This window comes from Salvia splendens, chromosome 17, assembly GCF_004379255.2.
Source record: "Salvia splendens isolate huo1 chromosome 17, SspV2, whole genome shotgun sequence".
Taxonomy (NCBI): Eukaryota; Viridiplantae; Streptophyta; class Magnoliopsida; order Lamiales; family Lamiaceae; genus Salvia; species Salvia splendens.
Window position 1 is genome coordinate 20,078,211 of NC_056048.1, and position 12,013 is coordinate 20,090,223.

Sequence of the window (12,013 nt, forward strand, 5' to 3'; positions counted from 1 at the left end):
ACGCATTGCCACTCTCTGGCATGTGGAGGACATTTCGGTCCCAAGAAGACGGCGAGAAAGATTCTGGATAGCAGATTTTATTGGCCAACCCTCAACAAAGATGCCTACGAGTTTTGTAGAAGTTGTGAGCGTTGTCAACTGACCGGTGGAATATCCGCGCGAGACGAAATGCCGCAAGTCCCGATCATTGTTTGTGAGTTGTTCGACATATGGGGGATGGACTTCATGGGACCTTTTCCCTCGTCGTATGGGAACTTATATATCTTAGTTGTAGTTGACTACGTCTCCAAATGGGTAGAGGCTAAGGCCACGAGCACGTGTGAAGCAAGGGAGGTAGCCAAGTTCCTCAAAAGTAACATTTTCAGTCGATTCGGAGTACCAAGGGCCACAATATCTGATCAAGGCACCCACTTCCGTAACCGCACCATCGAAGCTTTGATGAAGAAGTACGGTGTGCATCACAGACTATCAAGCCCCTACCACCCGCAAGCGAACGGGCAGGCAGAGATCTATAACCGAGAGATAAAGAAGATTCTGGAAAAGACCGTCAATCCTTCCAGGAAGAACTGGAGTATGAGGTTAGAGGATTCTCTATGGGCATATCGCACAGCCTACAAAACCCCCATAGGAATGTCCCCGTACCGGATCATTGTTGGAAAGATGTGCCACTTACCAGTGGGAATTGAGCACCGAGCATACTGGGCAGTACAGCAAGTGAATATGGATGCTACAACCTGTGAAGAGGAAAGGAAGCTGCAGCTGTAGGAGTTAGAGGAACTCAGATTGGAGTCGTTTGATTTAGCCATGTTGTACAAAGAGCGAACCAAATTGTGGCACGACAGGAATCTGAGGACCAAGGATCTTCATGTTGGGCAGAAAGTGCTACTCTTCCAGTCGAGGTTGAAGCTCATGCCTGGAAAACTCAAGTCGAAATGGACAAGGCCTTATGTCATCACCGCACTCCGTTCTAATGGAGCAGTGGAGATTTCAGGGAGTCTTCCTAACTCTGAACCTTTTATTGTGAATGGGCATAGGCTGAAGGTATTTAGGGCCAATAGTGATGTGGCTGTAGTGTATGAGATCCCACTGCAACCACATACTCAGGTATCATACTAACCGGTAGGATAGGGATTGGGATTCTACTGAGCTAGCTCCTTTAGCGTAATGTACATATGCTGGCAAAGTAGAATTCCAATTTTCCTAAGGAAGATGTAAATATGGTACATATGTGGTAGTTAATTAATTCGAACCTTTGCATGCTAGTTAATTTAAGAAAACCCAAAAATATTTTTTTTAAGACCTCAAATGTTAATTGGGAGTACGTACTGACCATCAGAATACCATTTTGGTGAAACTCCCCAATTTATTTAAGTGTCCTTTTTACTTTGTTTCTACTCTAGGAAAATATAGGGGGAAATCATTATAGGGCAGAATTTGAATTTGGGGGCTTGCTGCAGCTTTGCAGGCGGGCAGCGACTGACAGGGTGCGTGAGCAGAAAAAGGAGGGGCGACCACCAATCAGAGAGCCAGCTTTCCCAACCGTCTCTCCCTCGAATCGGCGCTACCTAGAAACCGCCTACAGCCGGTTACAACCCATACCTACCCTATTCCTACCCCATTATCAAATCATCCGTCCCATTTTCACTTCACAAACCCTCGCCTAAATTTTCTCTCTGCAAAATCTTCCGACCTTCCACAGAAAAAAAACGAAAAAAAACCCACACCCCATTTCCACCGAAAATCACCGATCTAAACCTTGGGAAAGAAAGCCTGGGCGAAGAAAGTAAAGGGCGAGAAATCTACTGCTCACCGCAGGGAAGAAACCCCAGAAGCGCAACCGCCCGTGGAAGTGCGACCTCCGAACCCGCCATCTCCTTCGACTGCATAACCCTAGCATAGATTTCTTTAGACGCCATGGCGGAATTCCTTCGACTGCAGGACCCTAACAGAGATTGGGCGGCGGCGCTGGCCGGTTTTAGTCAAATGGGGGGAAAAGGGAGCATGACCGGAGGAGCCCCATCTGAACCGAATGTGCAATCCATGGTACAACCAACTGTTTCCATTCCGATTTCCGTTGAAATTCCACCAGAAAGAAAATCTCCATCGGTAACCGTACCGCCAGAATCTTCAGAACCCTCCCAAACTCCACAACAAAGTGATTCGATGAAGGTTGACCCCATATCCGCCCATTACGATTCCAACTCAGATGAACGTGAAGCAAGGAAAAGCAGGGAACAGGGGAGCCTACAGGGAGACGATGAACCAGAGAAAAAGCCGGCGGCGGGGACCGTTTCTCAAGAAACAGCGAGGGAAGAGATAGATTTAAATGAGACGGCCAAGAAACAAGGCCTAATCACGGATGACGAGTTTCAGGCGATTTTGGATGGAGTAAACCAGAGGGAAGATGATACTGCCACGATGGTTGAGGATCTGAACCTCACATCTAGGGTAGTAGGAGAAGATGAAGAAGGCAGGGCAGGAGAGAAAGAGCCAGAGTCAATGAACCCCCAGACAGAGGCGGGGAAGAGTGATGTGCATGTGGAAGCAGAAGAAACAGAAGCAAGACCAGAAGTACCCAACCCAGTGGCACCTCCGGTGACGAAACCGAAGGCCGTCAAGAGGAAGTTGGTGTTGAAGGGCGAACCTGAGGCTAGTCGGCCAAAGCCGCAAAGGGTATCTCAACGATGCTTAGGAAAGTGGGCAGCTAGTAAGGCGAAGCCGAACACGGAGTCAGATCCCGTGGAGATCTTGAGTGAAGATGAGAGGACCACTCCCACAAAACCTGAGGAGGAGTTTTTACTTGCTACTGACCTAGAGGATACTGCAATGGAAACCGAAGCGGTCTCTCCTACACCGAGTGGCCAAGGTGAAGAGGCTGACGGGATGGCTGAGGGTCTGGACCTCGCATCCAAGTCAGTAGGCCACGAGGAGCGGAGAATTGACAATGCATGTACCAGCGGAGAGACCTGCCCAACTACCTAGGATTCACTTTCGACACAAACTGAGAAGGAACCCGAAGAAGAGAAAGACGAGGATGACGGAGAGGAAGCCAGATATCAAGTAGAAAGGAAACAGAAGGACAGTGCACCTGGGCTTCTGGACCGCATACCAGTGTCACCTCATCGCCACCCACCCAGCGAGGAACCTCTCCCTCTGCCATATATTAGGAGTATTTGTCAGGAACAACATAGCTATCTCGGAGGGAGAGGACTTATCCCCCTTGACGATGGTCGACCCTCCTGGCCTCTTTGATACACCTTTGTTCGTCCGAACGAACATCGTTTACATGAGGCAGGGCATACCACGTTTCTACGCGATGGGAGAAGAAGCTATACCAGCCGGCAGAGCGACGGCAGTCCAGGGAACACCAGCGCAGGAGCAGATGCAGGAGAGGTTGAAAAAAGCAGTGGCAGGAGTTAAGCCGTTTGGCAACTGTGATGGAAAGAATCCTGAAAGAACTGGCGACCGGGAAGTTAGTACGAGAAGCTGGAACAAGCAGCCATGGAGGCCAGGATGATGAACCCATGGGGACCGAGACAGAAGAAAAGAAACAAGAGGAAGGAGATGCCGAAGAGTCGGCAGAATCTGGGAACAAGCAGTCCGAGAATGAGGAGGAACAACCGAAAGAACCACCTGCACCACAACCTGCCCCACGAAGGAGCAGGAGGAACAAGTGACCAACCATACTGACCAGTTAGTTTTCTTTTTATTTTCAGTTTTTAGTTTTTCGTATTTTACTAGTGTTTTGCTGTGTTTTCAGGTAGTATAATCTGTGTAGTATGTGAGCAAACCCCTTTCATAACACTTAGCCTATACAATAGTCTAAGTATGAGAAGTAAAGGGTTTGCTATTTTTGGCGCATGTGTTTGTGTTTTCTATTTTCTTTTTCGTATGCATGTCAACTCACGCTTAGCCTGTTATATAGTCTAAGTGTGAGGAGTTTGTTGTATATATATGTTTAGGTTTGATGGTTTCTATTTAGATTTTAAACTCTCCCACTTAGCATATTATATAGTCTAAGTGTGAGAAGTTTTTAGTATAAGTATGTCTTGTTGTGTTTTGGTATGTCTGTGTGTCAGCCATACTGGCCATTACCTTTTTTCCACTTCACAGCCTCTTCTGAGGGCAGACACGTGTGAAGTGGGAGGGGGAAATGCACTGGCCAGTATGACATGTGTACATATGTGTTATCTGTGTTTAAGTGTTTGTGTAGTGTCTAGGTCTAGTTTTTTATTTAATTGGGCTTAAAACTCAACTGTCTCGAACTGACGGTGAGGGGAATTAAGGGAGATAGGACATGCTGGAAAATGGAAACCACCCCCCCCCCCTTAGTATCTCCTAGTCAGTATAGATGATGCGAGTATGAGAGAAAAGCCCACACTTAGAGCCAAAACACAAAAGCCCTCTTAAAATTTGAGTTAAAAGCCTAAAGTGGAACCACTTTCCACTAATTCAGAAAAGAAAAGAGTGGCTGCCACAAAGTACCTAGGGTAAAGTGACCGCGTGTAGCAACACTGAAGGCAGTAGGAACCCCCCCTCCCCAAAAAAAAATAAAATAAAAAATATATATATTTTCCAACCCTTAAAACCCCACTTTCTAGCCATATATACCCAGATATAACCCCTAGCCCCTGGAATTGTGTATGCAAGGCATAAGGCAAGGAGGCAACAAGCCAGAAGGACATACACTAAAGAAACCAACTGGAGCGAAAAGAATTAAGAAGCAGGGAGAAAATCGACTAAGAAGTCATTCCAGGCCTAAAAAAATAATAAGAAGGAAAGAAGGAAAATTTGAAGAAAATGGTCGAAAACACTTGACCACAAAAAGAATGAGAATGAATAAGGGTGGCGAAGCCACAAGACGCTACTGACCAGTTGGGAAGCAACTTTGGAAAAAGTCCAGCCAAGCAGAAGTGGCAGCCGAAAGCCTGAGCGCACACAGTTCCCCCGCATCAGAATAAAGTAATGGTTTTTGAACCTTAGAGCCTTAGGAAAAACCACCCTAAACACTATAACCCAATAGCCCCGTTACAAGCCTAAAAGACCTTCAGTAGCCGCACGTGAGATCTAAGTCCGAAGCATTTGTGGTTCAGCGCTATGAGAGAATACAGTCCTAACATCCCCAGTGAGGAGTGAGTGACTGAGAGAATCTAGTGTTAAGCCGCGAGTGTGGGTGATCTTGACAAGCGGATGTACTGACTGGGAAGGAAAAGGGGGGGCGGAAATTCAAGGCTGTCTAAGGCCGGATTGCACCTGATCCTAAGGGGAGAGATGGTTAAAAATATAGCCCAATTGAGTTGTGTTAATGTGTTTAAGTGTCTTTAGTTCTATTTATGTGTATGTGTCCGTGCTTATGTGTTTTTCTTTGCGCCATAGTTTAGGGTCTAGGTTAGGATAGAGTCGGTCAGGGGAGTAACCAAGCTAGAATTCGACTTACTTCTTTTGTTGTTCTTCACGCTTGAGGACAAGCATGTGGTAAGTGTGAGCAGTTTGATAAGTCGTATTCTAGGCCTTGGTTACTGGTCAGTATAATGTGCATAATTGGAATATATCTGCAAAACAGTTGCTAAAGTGTGCAGGGAAGTGTTCTAGCCAGTATGGGAATGTTAGGAGAATTCAGGTGAAAAGGGCGTCAGGATGTTGCTATCCTGACCAGTATGCATGCCAAAAGGCTCGAGATGGAGAAGAATGATAGCTAGGAAGATCAGCCGCAAACAAGGGGGCAAAAGAGTCATTTCATGTTTGAATTCTACCCTAATAATCAAGGGAGGCCTCCCTATAAAAGGAAGCTACTTGGAAAGAGAATCATGATCAATTAGTTCATCCACTCCTACACTTAGTTAGCAATCTCTCTTCGGTAGATCAATCCTTCAGCATTATTCTTCATATTCTCGTTCCTCGCCGACAGCCATGGTCACCTGAAGCTCATCAGTTCGCCGAGTTCCACATTCTTTCGTTCCAGTCAGCGTTTCGTAGTGTTAACAGTTTCATCGCCCGGAGTGGCAAACAATCTTTATTTGCTTTCTTAGTTAATCGCACTTTGTTTTCTTACGTTGGGTTTGTTGCACTTTCAATATTTGCTTATTTTGCAGTCTTAGTTGTGATCCAAACGTTTCTATGATATGAGGTTGTTTTTGTGCATCGGTTCTTGTTGATCTCGTTCTTTTCTGCCTAGATAGCTTCAATCCAGTAGTTACGGTAATTTCCAATGTTGAATCGCATGTTTTCATTTCTGTAGTTAATCTGCCAGAGTTTGCAAGTCTAGATAGTTGTTAGATTTTAGATCTGAAATGGTTAAGTGTGAAAGACTAGTTTACGTGATTTCTGCCACCTTGCATGTCACCCAGTAAGCGTAATTTCAGTTTCGTTAGTCTAATCTTTTGATTTGGGGTTTTAATTATTAGATCTGTTCTTGTGAAGTTGTTATTCTACATTTCTCGTTCATGGAATCTGAGTTGTTTGATTTGTGTTCATACTTGTTGGAGAAGACAATGTCCACATCCAAATTTGGGACCACTTTGACTTTTTAGCTACTTTTGCTTTTGTCTTTTACTTTTCTTTACTTTTCAGCTGTCACTTTTCAGATCTGTATGCCTAGTCACCTAACTACCTCTTTTCCTCTGATATTCCGTTTAGCCTTTTATAGTAAACTCGTACTTTCCATATATTTCCTGAACCCTATGCTCCCCACTTTCCACGTACACAGCTACATGTCAATCATCTTTCTCCCCGCCTCCTAGTCAGTAGAGTAACATCTTAAATTCCAGCCTAGATAAAGTCTCAACCCAAAGCATGGTAGCTAACCAAACCTTTCCAAAATTTCACCACAATTCCCAAAGCGCGTTCATCTCTGTGGGATTCGACCCTTACGTCCACTATACTAGTCAGTTGAAGTGGGTTGAGGAATTATTGATACCAGGTTCAGGCATAGCTGGGGTTCCATCCTGATCAGTAGGATACATCCTGTGCTCGACACGACACCTGACACAAACCTGCTCTTTCAACCCCTTAGTCCAGGAATATCTTGAGACAGAATTGATGCAGGAACAGATTGAAAATTCAGAGATGAGTTACTCTATCGACAAAGAAGTGGATGGATGGTGTGAAGCAATGAACACAAGTGAATTATCAGATGAGGAGCTAGCTAAAGCAATCTTGGAATTCTGCATAAATCCAGGAGTAGCTAAGTCAAGGAAGACACCTCACGTGGCGAGCGTGGAAGGTTCTTCTAGGTCAGGGAAAGAAATGATATCTGATGGAACAGAGAAAAATCCCTTGCCCCAAGAGGCAAGCACCCTGAAGAAAGAACTGAAAGTGCTCCCACCAGGCCTCAAGTATGCTTATCTAGAAGAGATTGAGACTTTTCCCGTTATCATCAACAACAACTTGACCGAGGAACAAGAGGAGGAATTGCTGAATGTGATCAGAAGAAACAAGAAAGTCATAGGATGGACTCTCTCCGATCTGGTAGGAATCAGTCCTGATCTTTGCATACACCACATTAGGCTAGAGGAAGGTGCGAATGCATGTAGAGATCCACAACGCAAGCTAAATCTGAACATGAGAGAGGAAGTTTTGAAGCTACTTTCGCTGGGAATCATTTACTCCATACCTGATAGTGAATGGGTTAGTCCGGTCCATATGGTACCTAAAAAGTCAGGAATACAGGTGGTCAAGAATGACAAGAACGAGCTGGTGCCCACTCGACTAGTTAATGGGTAGAGGATGTGCATCGATTACAAAAAGTTGAATGAAGCGACGAGGAAAGATCATTTTCCCTTACCTTTTATTGATCAGATGCTGGAGCGTTTGGCAGGCAAGCAATATTTCTGTTTCCTTGACGGATACAGTGGATACTTCCAGATCTACGTAGAAGATCAAGAGAAGACTACATTTACGTGTCATTTTGGCACGTATGCTTATAGAAGAATGTTGTTCGGTCTATGCAATGCGCCAGGCACTTTTCAACGGTGTATGATGAGTATCTTCTCGGATTTATTGGAGGATTGTATCGAAATTTTCATGGATGATTTCACTGTGTATCGGAATTCTTTTGACTCCTTTGTAGCAAGTTTGGATATAGTATTGAGGAGGTGCCAGGAAAAGCATTTGGTTTTAAATTTCGAGAAATGCCACTTTATGGTCCCTGAAGGAATTGTCCTAGGGCATGTAGTTTCAGAGAGGGGTATACAGGTAGACCAAGCAAAGGTTGATGTGATCTCAAAATTGCCTTACCCTACGAATCAGAAAGAAGTTAGAGGATTCCTAAGGCATGCGGGTTTCTACAGAAGATTCATTAAGGATTTTGCGAGGATTGCCCAACCACTTACCCATTTGTTGCATAATGAAGTTGATTTCATTTTCGATGAGGGGTGCAAGGAAGCTTTTCAGCTACTGAAGGATAAACTAGTCTCTGCCCCTTTTATCAGAGCACCGGACTGGAGTTTACCGTTTGAAATAATGTGCGACGCAAGTGATTACGCAGTGGGGCAGTACTAGGTCAAAGAATCGATGGGAAATGCTATGTGATTTTTTATGCATCGAAAACACTCAATCAAGCCCAGAAGAACTATGACACCACAGAAAAGGAAATGCTGGCGGTAGTATACTCGTTTGAGAAGTTTCGCCCGTACTTGCTGGGGTCGAGGGTGATAGTCTTCACTGATCACGCGGCTATCAAGTACTTGTTGGCGAAGAAAGAATCCAAGCCAAGATTAATCCGTTGGGTGTTACTTTTGCAGGAATTTGATTGGGAAGTTCGAGACAAAAAGGGGACAGAAAACAAAGTGGCTGATCACTTGAGCAGGATTTTCCAAGGAGAGACGGATGAAGCTATACCTGATGCATTCCCGGAGGAGCATCTGTACTGTATAAGAACATTTCCCAGACCCATCTGTTGGGAAATGGTGATGGCGTTAACAGGTCCAGGAGATTTTGAAAAAGTGAAGTGTCAACTGAACGCCAAGCCTTGGTTCGCAGACCTAGCAAACTACTTGGTCACTGGAAAAGTACCCAGTCCTCAAGAAAGCACCCTGGCCCAGAAGATGAAACTGAAAAGTGAAGCCAAGTACTATTTTTGGGACGACCCGTATCTATGGAGAATGGGAGTTGACCAGGTGATTAGGAGGTGTATTCCGGAATGGGAACAAAGGGATGTGCTGAATCATTGCCATGCCTTAGCTTGTGGAGGTCACTTTGGACCTAGGATGACTGCAAGGAAGGTGTTAGATAGCGATTTTACTGGCCTACGTTGCATAAGGATGCTTTTGAGTTTTGTCAGAGCTGTGAGAGATGCCAGCAGACAGGGGGAATTTCTAAGAGGGATGAAATGCCGCAGGTCCCAGTGATCGTATGTGAGATCTTCGACGTTTGGGGTATGGACTTCATGGGTCCATTTCCATCTTCGTATGGGAACACGTATGTCCTTGTGGCGGTAGATTATGTGTCGAAATGGATAGAGGCTAAGGCTACCACCTCTTGTGAAGCCAGTGAGGTGGAAAAATTTCTTATAGCTAACATTTTTAACAGGTACGGTGTTCCTAGGGCTATTATTTCTGATCAAGGGACTCACTTCCGGAACCAAATAATTGAAGCTCTGATGAAAAAATACGGAGTCCACCACAGACTGTCTACACTTTATCATCCCGAGTCAAATGGGCAGGCGGAAATATCAAATAGAGAGATCAAGGCAATACTAGAGAAGACGATGAATCCGTCAAGGAAAGACTGGAGTAAGAGGCTTGACGACGCACTATGGGCCTACAAGACAGCCTATAAAACTCCTATTGGGATGTCACCCTACAGGCTAGTGTTTGGCAAGATGTGCCATTTGCCTGTAGGTGTGGAACACAGGGCATATTGGGCGGTCAAGGAAATTAACATGAACCCTCAGGCGTGTGAAGAAGAGAGGAAACTGCAGCTTCAAGAACTGGAGGAATTAAGGCTTGAGTCATATGAGTCCGCGATGTGGTACAAAGAGAAGACGAAGCTATGGCATGACAAAAACCTTCGGGTCAAGGAACTTCACGTTGGTCAAAAAGTTCTCATTTTCCAATCTAAGCTCAAACTTTTGCCTGAGAAGCTAAAGTCCAAATGGGTACGGCCATACACTGTTGTTGGCCTTCGAGCAAACGGAGCTGTGGAGATCCAGGAAAGTGCCTCAAACTTTACTCCCTTTCTTGTTAATGGTCATCGGGTGAAGGTTTTTAGGGATAATTCTGAGTTGTGTGTAGTGGAGGAAATGCCACTACGTGCACTCTCCATTATCGCCTAGTCAGTTTAGCAACTAGTGCTCTCGATGAATTCTTGGGTCAGGTAAATCGGGATGTGTATTTTTATCTATTCACTGAACCAGGGAATCTCGAGAGTGCTAAATTGAATGTGTAAATAATTTAATCATTTTTTTAAAATTCTAATCTTACAAAAATATTTTCGGAATAGATAAAATTCTAATCTTACAAAAATATTTTCGGAATGCCAGATTTCTTTAGGGATATGCTTTGTCACCTTTGAATCCTTAACCTAGGAACCTGTTGTTTCATTTTTGTTGCTTTTGTCTAAGTGTGGTATTGCGAGAGGGAAGCGTTTACATGGGGCAGAGAAATGTTAGTTTGGGAGGAAAGAGATACGGTTTCGAAATTCAAAATTCACTTTATGGGTAGGGGTACGGATGCTTACATCATGTCTGCAACCGTTCTCATTCCTACCTAAATATCTTTTTTCCCTTCTTATTCTTTATTTCCTACAACTGAATTCTCTCTCTCACTAAAAACCCCAATTTTCTCCCTTGCAAGTCCACCAATTTCTAACCTTAACCAGAAATTTTCTTCCAAGTTCTTTGCGAAATTTTCAGATTCAGGCCATGGAGAACACATCAAATGCAGGAAACCCCACCGGATCTGCCGATTCCAACGCGGCAAAATTCATGGCAGAGTTGATGCAGAAGTTTAGCGGGCCGGAAGAGGCGATGAAAGCCTTCGCCCTGTTCACGTCAATGATGGGGAAGGCCACACCTGCTGCGTCGACGTCCATCACATCCACCGCACCACCACCGCCACAAGTTCCTGGGGATACAATTTCTTGACCGTCTACCATACATGCAGAAGCCGACCTGTTTACTGGTGAACCGGAAAAAGAAGTCGCGGTAGGCGGAGAGCAGGAACAAGGGACAGATCTGGTTGTGGAGATAGAGCAGACGACGTTTGTTGAGGGGGAAACCCCTGTTATTTCTGCTAATATTGGTGTTGTTGAGGGGGAAACCCATGTTGTCTCTGATGTTGGTGCTGTTGAGGGGGAAACCCCTGTTATTTCTGCTAATGTTGATGTTGTTGAGGGGGAAACCCCTGTTGGTGAGTTGGAGGGGGCGACCCCTTATATTTCTGAAGAATTTGCTGGGGGGAGAACCTCGGAAGGGATGGCGGGCGGTGATGCCCTAACTTCTGAGAAGAAGGTTGCTGAGGGGGAAACCCCTGTTTATATCGAGGGGGCAACCCCTGGTTTGTCTGGGGAGGTAGAGGCTCCCGTTACTGAAGGAGTACAGGAATCCGTTGAGGATAGGGTAAATCTGATAGTGGATTTGACAGATGTCCCGGAAGGGACGGATTCACCGGTGAACAAACGAAAAGCCAGGAGACAGGCTCGACGGAGCTTGTTGAACGTGATAGATGATTTCGTCCCACCTACTGAAGGTGAAATGCTGGGCCTAGCACCCATGGAAACCGTCCAGGATAACTCTCCTAGACCTAGCGAGAAGGGGAGTGATGGGGAGGAGCGCCACTTGGCGGCGGAAAGGAAACGGAAGGGCAAACAGGCAGCTCCTTCCTTGGTCAAGAAAACGAATAGGCCCTCTAGGGGTAAAGCTATTGAAGTCTCCCTCCATCCCCCGGCGAAGGTACCATATGCTAGAGAGTCGGTTAGCCCTGCTAGGTCCAGTGAATCTGAAGATGAGCCAGAAGAGGAACTCAATTTCGAACCTGCAGAAGTGTGGATTACCAAAGGTTTGCTTGATGCCATG